At 42.6% G+C, this 16,102-nt stretch overlaps 1 protein-coding gene across 5 annotated transcripts in view; it reads right to left on the bottom strand.

Moving 5' to 3' along the window:
* Positions 1-16,102, bottom strand: part of slc38a4 (solute carrier family 38 member 4) — a 125,417-nt gene that overhangs the window by 70,582 nt on the left and 38,733 nt on the right. Inside the window, exon 1 of one of the 5 annotated variants that reach the window (XM_072268270.1) lies at positions 11,183-11,198. The exons of 2 other annotated variants lie outside the window; for them this stretch is intronic. The gene's annotated coding sequence lies outside the window, so the exon portion shown is untranslated. Of the gene's footprint in view, positions 1-2,072; positions 2,166-11,120; positions 11,142-11,182; positions 11,199-16,102 lie in introns of those variants that run through there. 2 more of the 5 variants (XM_072268269.1, XM_072268268.1) reach the window with 2 other exon arrangements.

The raw sequence follows: 16,102 nt of genomic DNA, 5'->3' as shown, positions 1-16,102 counted from the left end.
GAAGAGGCAGTGACTCGTGGCAGTTTGCAGCTTTGAGCAGCACCTAATTGACCGACAAGAACAAATTAAAGCAAGGAAGGGGCAAGCGGAACAGCATTGTCAGAGTGGCTATCATTGGAGCGGACAGAATTAGAGTGGAGATTTTGAGGCATTAGCTCTTCAAAGATTTAGCGAGTAGAGGCTTCAATCAGAGAAGGCAAAAAAAAAGAAAAGAAAATGCTGTAGGTAGAGAACCCCCCCCCCCCCACCCCACGCCAACAGCAGTATATTAGTCTTCCTTTATGTTTGCTTAGCTAGAACAATGGAGTTGCCAGGCAGGATAGTGCAATCCTCCTCTTACAGGATGTAGGAAGGCAGGGAGATCTCCAGTCTCTCACTACACCTGTGAGCAGTGCATCCAGCTGCAGCTTCTAACAATCCACAGTAAAGAGTTGGAGCTGGAACTGGATGAACTCTGTATCATTCAGGAGGCTGGGTGGGGAGGTGCTGGGTGGACGATGAATAGGATACAGAGAGGTAGTTACACCTGAGGTGCAAGACAAAGGAAATTGGGTGACAGTCAGGAATGGAAAAGGGGTTAGGGAACCAGTGCCCAATACCCCTGTGGCCATCTCCCTCAACAACATGTATATCACTTTGGATACTGTTGGTGGTGGTGGTGGTGGTGGTGGGGGGGGGGGGGTGGTGAAATCTAGCAGAGGAAAGTCTTAGCAGTCAGGTTGCTGGCACTGAGCCTGACTCTACAAGTGAGAACAAAAGGTTTGGGGGGGGGGGGGGTGTGAAGAAGCACAGAGCTGTGGTGATAGGGAATTTGTTAGTTAGAGGAACAGAGAGGAGGCTCTGTGGACGGCATGTTGTCTCCCGGGTGCCAGAGTCTGGACCAATGACATACATAGGAAGCGTGACGAGGTTCTGCAAAGGGAGTTCAGGAAGGTAGTTCCTGAGTTAAATGGCAGGACCTCAAGGGTTGCGACCTCAGGATTGCTACCCATGCCACATGGTAGTGAGGCAAGAAATAGGAAGATCATACAGATTAACACATGGCAAAGTGATGCTGCAAGAGGGAGGACTTCAGATTTTGGACTCTATTCCAGGGAAGGTTTGCATCTGAACTGGAAGGTGATGAACATCCTAGAGGGAACATTTGTTAATGCTGCACAGTGGGGTTTAAACTAGAGTTGCAGAGACATGAGAACCAGAGTCCAGAACAGTTAGTGAAAAGGTTGTGGACACACGTTGTTAAGACCTCGGACAAAGTCAGGAACCAAAAGTTGAGCATGGTGTCACTAATGTCCTGAACTTCGTATATTTCAATGCAAGTACCATCACAAAAAAAGGAAGATAAGCTTGGGGCATGAATCAACACCAGGAATTATGACATTGTAGCCATTAGTGAGACTTGGTTGCAGAAGGGCAGGGCTGACACTTCAATTTTCAGAAGTTCTGTTGTTCTAGATGTGACAGAGCAGGAGGAGTGGGGTGTTGCTAGTCAGGGAAAATGTCACTGCAGTGCTCAGTCAGGGCAAACTGGAGAACACGCCTAGTGAGGCTTCATGGCTGGAACTGAAAAATATGAAAGGTACGTACGACTACCTTAACAGGACGATATTACAGACCACCCACCCTTGAGGGATTTAGAGGAACAAATTTGTAGAGAGTTTGCAGACTGCTGTAAGGCACAAGGTTGTTATTGTAAGTGAATTTATCTTTCCACATTTTGACTGGGACTCCCATACAGTAAAAGGGTTACATGGGATAGAGTTTGTCCAATGTGTTCAGGGAAGTTTCCTAAATCATTGCATAGAGGTCCCAATAGTGTGGAATACTTGATCTGCTGTTAGGGAATGAGACAGAACTGGTGACAGAGGTTTGTGTAGGTGCACACATTGTATCTAGTGATCACAATGTCAGTAGTTCAAAGTAAATACGTAAAAAGATAGGTCTGGTCCTGGGGATGAGATTCTAAATTCGATAAAAGCCAATTTTGATGGTACCAATACACACAAAATGCTGGAGGAACTCAACAGGCCAGGCAGCATATATAGAGAAAGAGTACAGTTGACATTATACACCTGTATGAGGTCACTTCTCATCCTCCGTCGCTCCAAGGAAAAAAGGCCGAGTTCACTCAAACCATTCGCATAAGGCATGCTCCCCAATCCAGGCGACATCCTTGTAATTCTTCTCTGCATCCTTTCTATGGTTTCCAAATCCTTCCTGTAGTGAGGTGATCAGAAATGAGCACAGTACTCCAAGTAGGGTCTGACCAGGGTCCTATATAGCTGCAACATTACCTCTGAAGAGTATTTCACTTCTTTATTTGACCTGTTAGCACTTCAATGTACCTTATAATGAATTGATATAAGAAACATAGAAAACCTACAGCACAATACAGGCCCTTTAGCCCACAAAGTTGTGCCAAACATGTCCTTAGCTTAGAAATTACCAAGGGTTACCCATAGCCCTCTATTTTTCTAAGCTCCATGTACCTACCTAGGAGTCTCTTAAAAGACCCTATCATATCCGCCTCCACTACCGTCGCCGGTAGCCCTTTCCACGCGCTCACCACTCTCTGCGTAAAAAACTTACCCCTGACATTTCCTCTGTACCTAGTGTTCATGAATATGGAAGACAAGCTTTCACTATACATCTGACGATAATAAAACAATTCCAATTCTTCCTTAAAACACAATTCTTTCATGAAGCCTTTGATCTTCTGCTCTCACACTGCTTAATTTTTGTTTTGTTTGTTAACACCGCTCAAAGCAAGTTTTATTATCACACATACAAGTCACCACACTCAACCCCAAGTTTCATTTTCGTGCCACATACTAAACAAATCTATGGAAGAGTAACTATAACAGGGTCAATGAAAGATCAACCAGAGTGCAGAAGACAACAAACTGTGCAAATCCAAATATAAATAGTTAGCAATAAATAATGAAATCATGAAATAATAAGATAAAAGTCCTTAAAGTGCAATCATTTGTTGTGGGAAATAACTCAGTAAATGAATGTAGTTATCCTCTTGTTCAAGAGCCTGACGGATGAGGGGTTCTAACTGTTCTTAAACCTGGTGGTGCAGATCCTGAGGCTCTTGTACCTTCTACCTGATGGCAGCAGTGAGAAAAGAGCATGGCCTGGGTGATGAGGTTCTTGGGTGATGAATGTTACTTTCCTATAACAACACTTCATGTAGATGTGATCACTGGCTAGGAGGGTTTTACCCATGTACGAAACCAAATCCATCTTTTATAGAATTTTCCATTCACACACATTGGTGTTCTCACACCAGGCCGAATCTCTTACGATAATTTTGCTACATTGAAGTTGTAGAATTTCTGTTTTAATAATAAACCACTCATGGAAAGATTACAGCTCAAAGTAGAAAAGGCCACCAGACATCAGTACATTTGTCAGATGTACATTGAAACATCAAAAGCTACAGTGAAATGCTTTGTTTTGTGTCAAGGCCCAACACTGTAAGGATATGTTGGGAGCAATCCCACAAATATCACCACACTTACTTAGTAACCCTAACTTGTATGCCTTTGAATTCAGGAGTAAAGCCGAGCACCTGGAGAAAACCAACACAGTCATGGGGAGAACATAGACTCTACAGACACCAGTGGGAATTAAACTCTGATCTTACAACTGGTGGTGTAATGTGTTACACTAATCACTATGTTAACCCATCAGATTTACCAACAGCAATACTAAGATTACTTAGGATCTCAGGAGCTTAAAAGTCAATCTTGTTTTCCATTAATCTCAATTTCCTGAGATGTGAGGGAGGAATGGCTGATGTATGTATTGAAGGAGTGAAGGCAAAATGAAACAGCCACAAAGGCAGCACATTGAGTTTCGCTCCAATGCATCGGGACATAGGAGGTACAGTGATGGTAATGCTAATGTGAAAATGGGAACAGAAAGTTGGTAGTAAGTAGACTTTGGGTGATTAAAAAGTAGGAAGATGGAATTAAGACAGCTTCTCCATTGAACAATGTGCTTATTCTTACAAACTATCCAGGAATGTGGGATGAATTGGTGTGAGGCTAGAACTCAAACATTGTGGAAGGTTAACATGAGGACTCTAGAAGTGATTTGGGATTTCTAGTTTCGATTGAAAGAACCAATGTCAATTTATTTGATAAACAATGAAACACTAATTGTGAAACTAACTGAGAGAAGGGGTAGTATTTGTTGATTTTGGTTATCAATTCTTTCTATTGCAACCATTGTGTTTAAATGGGTTTACGTGATTTGCATAAAGTGCATGGCCCTGTGATGATTATCTCAAAGTTCTGAAATCCACATTCACTAGAAAGATGCAAGTATATTAACAATCTCCCGGGAGTTGCTGAAGTTATAAACAGAATGTTTGGCGTTTCCTAGGAATATAATCAGGAAGGTCTAAAGATAATTTGTTTTCACAAAAGAAAAGTCTGAAAGAAGAACGGGCCACAAAGTCCATTAGATAAAATCATACTAGCATTGGAGGTAGTCCAAAAGAGATTCACCAGAGATTCCTGGGCATAGTTCCTTCTAAGTTGTGTGCGTGCACACAAATTTTTCAACCAGCACACGAAGGAAATTAATATGTGCACAAAAGGTTATCTAAAATAATGTAGTAGTTAATAAAATTATACTTACTGAAAGTAATCTTTTAGCTAACTGTTTCTGTTAACTAGTTAGTTGGTTTTTCAAATACTACAATGCACGTCACTAATTTATGGCACCTCGCTTTTCCTGTTCCAGTTTGTACAGCTGCATCATGGCGGCAGCCATGTTTGGCAGACAGTATTCATATCGTAAAGTTTACAAAGATCAGTTTCAAATTCTGTAGATAGCTTACTAAGTTTTTATTGGAAAAAATATTGATTCACTATGTCGAATTCAAAAGAAGCGAAGGGTGTGAAGCACTAAAGAACTGTAAATTTGTTTAAAGTTGAATTCCTTAACAAAATAGTAGAAACTGTTACACCGAAAGCTCATGAGGTCATGAACATTCAGCTATGAGAAATATTTATGTATGATTCCGAAACTGGAATTATCTGCTTGTATTGTTGTGATGTGAAAGTTGCTGGAGAATTTGCTGGTGGAAAGAAGTGGGATGATATTTGGAAACTTGACTTTTTGAAGCATTATTTGGCAAGTAAATCGCATTTGGACAGTGTACAAAAGCTCAGACAACAGAACCCATCATTACCTGTTACAGGAGTGCTATGAATGTTACAGTTTAGTGCAGATGAGTGAGAGCAAAAACGATCAAACCCAGAGGAGATCAAAGTTGAGGTACAAGAATGGTCAGCTTTTGATTTCTCCGCAATTGCAGATTGTGACTTCACATTTGGTGATGAACACGTTAATGCCTTTTGTCTAAAATATCATGATTTTCTAGCTGAAAATACTGTAATATTTAGACAGTTTAATGATTTCAAATTTTCCGTGCAAGAAAAAAATAAATCCAAATTGATTTCAAACTTTACACAAATGGTGGCATTTGTACTTCAAAATGAACAGTTTTGCGACCTTGCACAGTTGATGGACATTTCTTGCACCCAGTGCTGACTGTGAACGAGGTTTTAGCCTAATGAATCAACTCAAAAACAAGCTGAGAAACCATTTAGGTGAATGTCATTTGGATATGTTAATGAGAATCAAAAGCTATCAATGAGATGGAAGTTCTATTAGTCGAGATAGAGTTTACAAAGAATGGGTAAATGCCAAAGACAGGAGAGAGAAAAAATAACTGAGTGACTTAAATATGATAAAAATTGAACATCTCCAACCTGATGGCATGAACATTGACCTCTCTAACTTCTGTTAATGCCCCTCCTCCCCTTCGTACCACATCCCTTATTTATTATCATTATGATATTTTTCTTTCCCCTTTTTCCCTCCTCTTTTTTCTCCCTCTGTCCCTCTTACTCCTTGCCCATCCTCTGGGCTTCCACTCCCCCCCACCCCTTTCTTTCTCCCTAGTCCTCCCATCCAATGATCCTCTCCCTTCTCCAGCCTCATATCCCTTTTGCCAATCAACTTTCCAGTTCTTAGCTCCATCCCTCCCCCTCCTGTCTTCTCCTATCATTTCGGATCTCCCCATCCCCCTCCCACTTTCAAATCTCTTACTGTCTCTTCTTTCAGTTAGTCCTGACGAAGAGTCTTGGCCCGAAATGTCAACTGTACCTCTTCCTATAGATGCTATCTGGCCTGCTGTGTTCACCAGCAATTTTTTGTGTGTGTGACTTAAATACGTATGTTATTTTGTTGTTATTTTGTGCAGCTTTATGTCAAATAATTTGTAAACCCACATAAACTGTCCCATGTGTGCATTCAGTGTGCACATATTTTTGTCATAGGAAAACAATTTGCATAACATAAGAATTTTGCGCACACTGACTACTGAAAATTAGAGGGAACATTGTTCCTGGGATGAGAGGCTGTCCAATCATGAGTGGATAAAAATAAAATGGTATGTTTTGGAGTTTAGAGAAAGAGGGTTGATTTTGCTGAAATATGCAAGTTCCAGAAGGGTGGATGTCAGGATGTTTACACAGTTGGGACATTCTCATACGAGGGACATACAGGGGTAGCATTTAACACTGAGACATGTTGGAACTTCCTCTCAGAGGTGATGCATCTTTAGACAGCTCTACCAAAAGAGAGAAATTTCTCAGAGTGTGGTGCATCTTTCGCCGGCTCTACAGCAAGATCACTGGAAGTGTTTAAAAAGGAAATAGACTAAAATTCTGAAAGTTGGAGGAAATTGAGGCTGAGAAATTGGAGCGAAAGAGGAGATCTAGTCTAAGGCAGATTAGTCATTATATATGGAATAACAGGGCAGACTAGTAGGTGAATTTATCTTTACACATATTGACTGGAGCTCCCATGCTATAAAAGGATCAGTTGGATTAGAGTTTGTCAAATGTGTTCAGGAGAGTTTCCTTAATCAGCGCATAGAGGTCCCAGTAAGAGGGTGTGGAATACTTGATATGCTGTTAGAGAATGGGACAGGACTGGTGACAGAGGTTTGTGTAGGTGCACACATTGTATCTAGTGATCACAATGCCACTATTTTCAAAGCAAATATACAAAAAGATAGGTCTGGTCCTGGAGTTGAGATTCTAAATTGGAGAAAAGCCAGTTTTGATGATACCAACACATACAAAATGCTGGAAGAAGTCAGCAGGCCAAGCAGTGTCTATGGAAAAGAGCACAGTCGATGATTCAGGCCAAGAACATTTAGCAGGACTGGAGAAAAAAAATCTGAGGAGATATCGGAAAAGATTTAGCAAGTGTTGATTGGCACTTGCTGTTTTCCAGCAAAACGTTTCTTTGTAAGTGAGAGGCCTTCAAAAGTAAAATTTTGAGAGTACGAAGCTTGTATGTACCTGTTAGAATAAAAGGTAAAGATAACAGGTGTAGGGATCCTTGGTTTTCAAGAGATACTGAGGCTCTGGTTAAGAAAATAAAAAGGAGCTGTAGGAAGGTCAGAACAAATGAGGTGCTTATGGAGAGCAAGAAATGCAAGAGAAAACTTAAGGAAGTCAGGAGGGCTAAAACAACACTCACAACACGCTGGAGAAACTTGGCAGGACAGGCAGTATCCATGGCCTCCTCTACTGCCATGATGAGGCTAAACTCACGTTGGAGGAGTTGGCCTCCTCTACTGCCATGATGAGGCTTAATCTCAGGTTGGAGGAGCAACACCTCATATATTGTCTAGGTAGTCTCCAGCCCCTTGGTATGAACATAGAATTCTCCAACTTCCGGTAATTTCCTCCCCCTCCCTTCCTCTATCTCTATGTCACTCTGTCCCCTTCCCCCAGCTGCTTATCACCTCCCTCATGGTTCCGCCTCCTTCTACTACCCATTGTGTTTTCCCCTATTCCTTCTTCACCTTTCCTGCCTATCACCTCCCTGCTTCCTGTCCCCCACCCCTTTATCTTTCCCCTTACTGGTTTTTCACCTGGAACCTACCAACCTTCTTTCCACCCTCCCCCTCACCTTATTTACAGGGCCTCTGCCCCTTCCCTCTACAGTCCTGACGAAGGGTTCCGGCCCAAAACGTCGACCGATCTTTTCCACGGATACTGCCCGACCTGCTGAGTTCCTCCAGTGTGTTGTGAGCGTTGCTTTGACCCCAGCATCTGCAGATTCTTTTGTGTTTAGGAGGGCTAAAAGGTGGCATGGTGTTTTTCCTAGCAGACAAAGTGGAGGAAAATCCCAATGGATTCTACAGATATGCCTAAAAACAAAAGGATCGCAAGGGACAAAATTTGGCCTCTGGAAGACCAGAATGATAATCCATGCATGGAACCAAGAGATGGGGAGATTTTAAATAATTTTTTTGCATCTGTATTTACTCAGGAGACAGACACAATCTATAGAAGTAAGGCAAAGAGGCATCAAATTCATGGACGCTGTACAGGTTACAGAGAAGGTGTTTGCTGTCCAGAGGCAAATTAGAGTGGATAAATCCCCAGGGCCCCACAAGGTGCTCTCTCAGACCCCATGGGAGGCAAGTGCCGAAGTTGCTGGGGCCCTAGCAGAGGTATTTAGATCATTAGCAAAAGGTGAGGTACCAGAGGATTGCAGGAGAGCTAATGTTGCAACATCTGTTCAAGATAATGTCAGCGAACAATGATTCCTCAGGTAACATCTTCCAAATAGTAAGTCATTTTAGACTTTGTGTCTTCTACTTATTCCTTTCATCTTAACTTTTGCTTTAGAAACTGTTGGAGCATGTGACTTACTGTCTGTAGTTTGAATGAGTGAGCTAATGTTGTACTGTCCTCGAGAAAACTCCAGGAGAGGAATGTGAACACGAGCTACCACAAGGAGAAGCTCAGCGATGCGATGAGGGGCCACGATTGACTACATTGTTCACTGGTTAAAGCATCGAAGATTGAGACATCGAGGCAAATGTTCACAGAGTGAGCAGTTCTCGGAGAGGCTGCTGGGATTGTGCCACTGCCATTGGAGGGGCCGTGAAGTCCTGATGCTCTCTGAGATGTTCAAAGGTCAAATTTAATATCAGAGAAATGTATATAATCTACATCTTGGAATGCTTTTTATTCACAAAACATCCACGAAAGCAGAGAAGTGCCCCAAAGAATGAACAAGTTAGATGTGAGAACCCCAAAGTACCCCCCAGCTCCCCACTCCTGCCCGTAAGCGGCAGAGAACAATCCCCCCTCCCCCACCAGCAAAATTAAATGCTCATCTCTATGTTATTGAAATCCTGAGATTTATGGATTGGATTGTAGTTCAAACTAATTGTAGTTCATATTGGCCTTTTCAGTTCTATGTTTTTTTTTTTTAGAAACATAGAAAATATACAGCACAATACAGGCCCTTCAGCCCCCATAGCTGTGCCGAACATGTCCCTACCTTAGAATTACCTAGGCTTTACGCATGGCCCTCTATTTTCCTAAGCTCCACGTAACCATCCAAGGAGTCTCTTAAAAGACCCTTTCATTTCCGCCTCCACCACCATATGCCCATTCCACGCACTCACCAATCTCTATGTAAAAAAACTTACCCCTGACATCTCCTCTGTACCTACTTCCAAGCACCTTAAAACTATGCCCTCTCGTGGTAGCCAATTCAGCCCTGGGGAAAAGCCTCTGACTATCCATATGATCAATGCCTCTCATTATCTTGTACCTCTATTAAGTCACCTCTCATCCTCTGTCACTCCAAGGAGAAAAGGCAGAGTTTACTCAACCTATTCTCATAAGGTATGCTCCCCAATCCAGGAAACATCCTTGTAGATCTCTTCTACACCCTTTCTATGGTTTCTACGTCCTTCCTTTTGTGGGGTGACCAGAAATGAGCACAGTACTCCAAGTGGGGTCTGACCAGGGTCCTATATATCTGCAACATTACCTCTCGGTTCTTAAACTCAATCCCACGATTGATGAAGGCCAATGCACCATATGCCTTCTTAACCACAGAGTCAACCTGCGCAGCTGCTTTGAGCGTCCTATTTACTCGGACCCCAAGATCCCTCTGATCCTCCACACTGCCAAGAGCCTTAACGTTAATACTATATTCTGCTATCAGATTTGACCTACCAAAGTGAACCACTTCACACTTATCTGGGTTGAACTCCATCTGCCACTTCTCAGCCCGGTTTTGCATCCTATCAATGTCCCGCTGTAACCTCTGACAACCCTCCACACTATCCACAACACACCCAACCCTCCAATTCCTCATCCAAGTCATCGATAAATATCACAATCAGGCTCATAAGGTACAACCTGCCTTTGACAAAGCCATGCTGATTATTCCTAATCATATTATGCCACACCAAACGGTCATAAATCCTGCCTCTCAGGATCTTCTCCATCAACTTACCAACCACTGAAGTAAGACTCACTCATCTGTGATATCTCTACTCCCTTTCTTAAATAAGGGAACAACATCCGCAACCCTCCAATCCTCCGGAACCTCTTCCGTCCTCATTGATGATGCAAAGATCATCGCCAGAGGCTCAGCAATCTCCTCCCTCACTTACCACAGTAGCCTGGGGTACATCCCGTCTGGTCCCAATGACTTATACAAGTTGATACTTCCCAAAAGCTCCAGCACATCCTCTTCCTTAATACCTACATGCTCAAGCTTTTCAGTCCACTGCAGTTCTCACTGAACTTTCTCCTGAAGTTCTCATCCACTCTTTCTTGCCATTTAGGAGGCTAAGGATTTGGGGTTTGATGTGCTCATTGTTTCTCCATGTGGGTGATCTGTTAGTTCTTGTGTGAAAGAATGGTGGCAGTGTGTGGGATTCGAGTTTGCGAGTTTTGTTTTCTTTCTCTTTTCATGCGGGGAGGGATTACAACTAGCGGGAGATGGGAGGTGGTTGATACCTTTCATTTAACTACTCTATGGTTTTCTGTATTTTATGGTCATCTGGATAAGACAAATCTCAGAGTTGTATTCTGCATACATACTTTGATAATAAAATTGATCTTTGAACCTTTGTTGTTCCATCGTTCAAGAAAGGTTAATTATAGGCTGGTGAGTCTGATATTAGTGGGAAAGTTATTGGAAGGTATTCAGAGGGATCGGATATATAAATTTTGGATAGACATAGACTAATTAAGGATAGTTACCCATGGCTTTGTGTATGTTAGATCATGTCTAACCAATCTTAAGAGTTTTTTGAGAAAGTTACCAGGAAAGTTGATGAAGGCTTACTCCTGCTCCCATTTTCTTGCATTCTAAACATAAAGAAATATTAGTTTTATTTGTCACAGGTATATCAAAACATTGAAACATACATTAAAATGCCATGTTTGCATCAACACCCAACACAATCCAAGCACGTGCTGGGAGCATCCTGAAAATAATTTCTGCTCATCAGCCATCAATATAGCATGCCCACAAATTACTAACTGCGACCTGCACTTTTTTTGGAATGTGCAAGGAAGCTGGAGCACCCAGTGGAAAGCCACAGTCATGGGGAAATGTACAATCTCTTTACAGATGTGGGAATTGAATCTTAATCTTCTGGTTGCTAGCACTGTAAAGCATGATGTTAGCTGCATGCTACCATGCTGCCTTGTTTCTAAATATTTAATATAGTTACAAGTCTTTCTCTGAAAGAACAGTGGATATCTAGAACAAGTTGCCAGTTCCTACAGCAAATACTGGAGGGCAAGACCAGAAATCACCTAGACACGCCATCCTCTGGCTAAAGAAATCCCTCCTCATCTCTGTTCTAAATTGATATCCTTTCTCTCCTGAGGCTATGCCCTCTAGTCCTAGATTTCCCCACTATAGCAGACATCCCACCCCTCCCGGAAGTTCCGGGAGTCTCCCGCATATCAATAGTGGCTCCCTGATGCCCGCAAATTATATACAATACCACGGAAATCAATTTGTTTGAGAGCAAGCAAGTGAGAGAAAGCAAGAGAGAGCGAGAGAGCGCGCTAGGGGGAGCAGGTGAGCGCGAGAGAGCACGCGCGCCATGGCAGAGTGCTCCAAAAAAAAAATATACGTCACTCCAGACTACAGTAAAGTGTAACCCTGCCTAATAGGCGTCAAAAATAATGACAGTGTTGCTCGCTGCACTGTTTGCAACAGTGACTTTTCCAGTGACTTTTCTATTGCCCATGGTGGGTTAGGACTGTAAAAGGCACGTTAAGGTGAGTTTAACAGGCGTCATTCGTTCATTAGCATAGCTAACGTTATTTAAACTAGCTGGCTAGCTGCTAAGGAGCTACTCTACTGCAGACATCCCACCTCTCCTGGAAGTTCCAGGAGTCTCCTACAAATTGATGGTGCTACCTTCCTGAAATGAGTTTTTGTAGGGTGGGATGTCTGCTACAGGGAACATCGTCTCCACATCCACTCTATCTAGGCTTTTCAACAGAATTTCAATATTTTTTAGCTAAACCAAATCAGTAAAACCAATTTTCCCAGGATAACATCCCAAAATAGATTAGGTTAGGAGTGAAAGTGGAAAAGCTGAAAGCCATCTCATGAAATATCAATAGAGTGATGCACAACCTCTCGGCAGACTTCATTCAAAACAAATTGAGACATCATATTCATCGCCAAAGTTAATGAAGTACAAAGTACATTATCAAAGCCTTTATACTATATACAGTATAACTGTGAGATTTGTCTCCTTACAGGCAGCCACAAAACAAAAAACATTTAAAAAAAAAGATGTGCCGCAAACAAATAGTATAAACAATAAAAGTATGCAAATTTGATATGCAGGTAAATCTTAACCTGATGCTGAGTCTTTAGGGCATTGGTGAGGCCTCACCTTGAATACTGTGAACAGCTTTGGGCCCCTCATCTTAGGAAAGGTATGCTGGCATTGAAGAGGGCCCATTGGAGGTTCACAAGAATGATTCCAGGAATACAAGGTTATCATACGAGGAACGTTTGAGGGCTCTGGGTCTGCACTCACTGCAATTCATAGAAACATAGAAAAGCTGCAGCACAATACAAGCCCTTTGGCCCACAGATTTGTGCTGAACATGTCCCTATCTTAGAAATTACTAGGCCTCTATTTTACTAAGCTCCCTGTACCTATCTAAAAGTCTCTTAAAAGACCCAATTTTATCTACCTCCACCACTGTTAGTGGCTGCCCATTCCACGCACTCACCACTCCGAGTTAAATAAAAATTTACCCCTGACATCTCCTCTGTATCTGCTCCCCAGCACCTTAAACATGTGTCCTCTTGTGGCAACTATTTCAGCCCTGGGAAAAAGCCTCTGACTATCCACATGATCAATGCCTCTCATCATCTTATACATCTCTATCAGGTCACCTCTAATCTTCCGTCGCTCCAAGGAGAAAAGGGTGAGTTCACTCAACCTGTTCTCACATGGCATGCTCCCCAATCCAGGCAACATCCTTGTATATCTCCTCTGCACCCTTTCTATGGCAACCAGAACACAATACTCCAAGCAGGGGCTGACCAGGGTCCTATATAGCTGCAACATTACCTCTCAGCTCCTAAATTCAAATCCACGATTGATGAAGGCCAATATACCATACGCCTTCCTAACCACAGAGTCAACCTGCACAGCTGCTTTGAGCGTCCTATGGACTCGGACCCCAAGATCCCCCTGATCCTCCACACTGCCAAGAGCCTTAACATTAATACTATATTCTGCCATCAGATTTGACCTACCAAAGTGAACCACTTCACACTTATCTGGGTTGAACTCCATCTGCCACTTCTCAGCCCAGTTTTGCATCCTATCAATGTACTACTGTAACTTCTGACAGCCCTCCACACTATCCACAACACCTCCAACCTTTGGGTTAGTAAGTTTGCTGATGACACATCTCTCCACTTCCTCATTCAGGTCATTTATAAAAATCACAAAGAGTAAGGGTCCCAGAACAGATCCCTGCGGCACTTCACTGGTGACCGACCTCCATGCAGAATATGACCTGTCTACAACCACTTTTTGCCTTCTGTGGGCAAGCCAGTTCTGAATCCACAAAGCAATGTCCCCTTGGATCCCATACCTGCTTACTTTCTCAATAAGCCTTGTATGGGGTACCTTATCAAATGCCTTGCTGAAATCCATATACACTACATCTACTGCTCTTCCTTCATCAATGTGTTTAGTCATATCCTCAAAAAATTCAGTCAGGCTCATAAAGCATGACCTGCCCTTGACAAAGCCATGCTGACTATTCCTAATCATATTATACCTCTCCAATGTTCATAAATCCTGCCTCTCAGGATCTTCTCCAACAACTTACTGAGGTAAGACTCACTGGTCTATAATTTCCTGGGCCATCTCTACTCCCTTTCTTGATTAAAGGAACACCATCCACAATACTCCAATCCTCCAGAACCTCTCCCGTCCCCATTGATGATGCAAAGATCATCGCCAGAGGCTCATCAGTCTACTTCCTCACCTCCCACAGCAGCCTGGGGTACATCTCATCTGGTCCCAGCAACTTATCCAACTTGATGCTTTCCAAATCCTCTAGCACATCCTCTTTCTTAATATTTACATGCTCAAGCTTTTCAGTCTGCTAAAAGTCATCACTACAATCACCAAGATCCTTTTCCATAGTGAATACTGAAGTATTCGTTAAGCACCCCTGCTATTTCCTCCGGTTCCATACATACTTTCCCACTGTCACATTTGATAGGTCCTATTATTTCATGTCTTATTCTCTTGCTCTTCACATACTTGTAGAATGCTTTGGGGTTTTCCTCAATCTTGCCGGCCAAGGCCTTCTCATGGCCCCTTCTGGCTCTCCTAATTTCATTCTTAAGCTCCTTCCTTTAAGCCTTATAATTTTCTAGATTTCTAACATTACCTAGCTCTCTGAACCTTTTGTAAGTTTTTCTTTTCTTCTTGACTAGATTTATTATAGCCTTTGTACACCATGGTTCCTGTACCCTACCATAACTTCCCTGTCTCATTGGAACATACCTATGCAGAATTCCACACAAATATCCCCTGAATATTTGTCACATTTCCTCCATACTTTTCCCTGAGAACATCTGTTTCCAATTTAAGCCTCCAATTTCCTGCCTGATAGCCTCATAATTCCCCTTATTCCAGTTAAACGCTTTTCTAACTTGTCTGTTCCTATCTCTCTCCAATGCTATTGTAAAGGAGATAGAATTATGATCACTATCTCCAAAATGCCCTCCCACTGAGAGATCTGACGCCTGACCAGGTTCACTTCCCAATACAGGTTTCCCCGCCATCCGAAGGTAGAGCGTTCCTATGAAACGGTTCGTAAGCCGGAATGTTGTAAAGCGAAGAAGCAATTACCATTTATTTACCGTATATGGGAAAAATTTTGTGAGCATTCGCAGACCCAAAAATAACCTACCAAATCATGCCAAATAACACACAAAACCTAAAATATCAGTAACATATAGTAAAAGCAGGAATGATATGATACATACACAGCTTATATAAAGTAGAAATACTTTTCCACAATCATTGCCTGAACTGTTCTCCGCAGCAAAAATCTCATGCAAGCGCTGTTGGCAAAAACACAACGCAAGCGCTCTCCAGTAACCGTTAAGCCATGAAGCTGCCAAATCATACCAAATAACATGTAAAAATACACAGCTGATATAAAGTAGAAATAATGTATGCACAGTGTAGTATCGCTTACCGGAATTGGGAAAGCGTGGAGCACACTAATGGTGGTGTGTTAGGCTGAGTCGTCACAGACTGGGGTGGTGCAGTGGCCCCCACCCTCCGGGCCGCCGACCGATACATTGCCGCGAACCATGCAATGGTACAGCGGTAGCCGGGAGGCACACAGCACATCTTCAAGAAAAATAGCCGAAATAAACATGCTAATCAATTACGTGTCAGGCAGCACCTAATTAATTAGCATGTTTATTTTGGATTTTTTCTTAAAGATGTGCTGTGTGTCTCCTGGCTACTGCTACATTCTCCACGAATCAGTATCTGTCCACGGCCTGTGTGTTGGGGTGGTGGGACACTGGGGTGTCATCTTGTCATCTGTTTCCATTAGGGCAGGCAGATCATCTTCTCCTATGACTGCCCGCCTCGATGTTGAAGGTCGAGGTTCGTCGTCTGCTGTGGCTGATATGGAAGGCTTGCTTGACTGCTGAG

The sequence above is a fragment of the Mobula birostris genome, chromosome 9, assembly GCF_030028105.1.
Source record: "Mobula birostris isolate sMobBir1 chromosome 9, sMobBir1.hap1, whole genome shotgun sequence".
Classification (NCBI taxonomy): Eukaryota; Metazoa; Chordata; class Chondrichthyes; order Myliobatiformes; family Myliobatidae; genus Mobula; species Mobula birostris.
The sequence above is the reverse complement of the archived record's forward strand: the minus strand, read 5'-3'. Positions and strand labels throughout refer to the sequence as shown.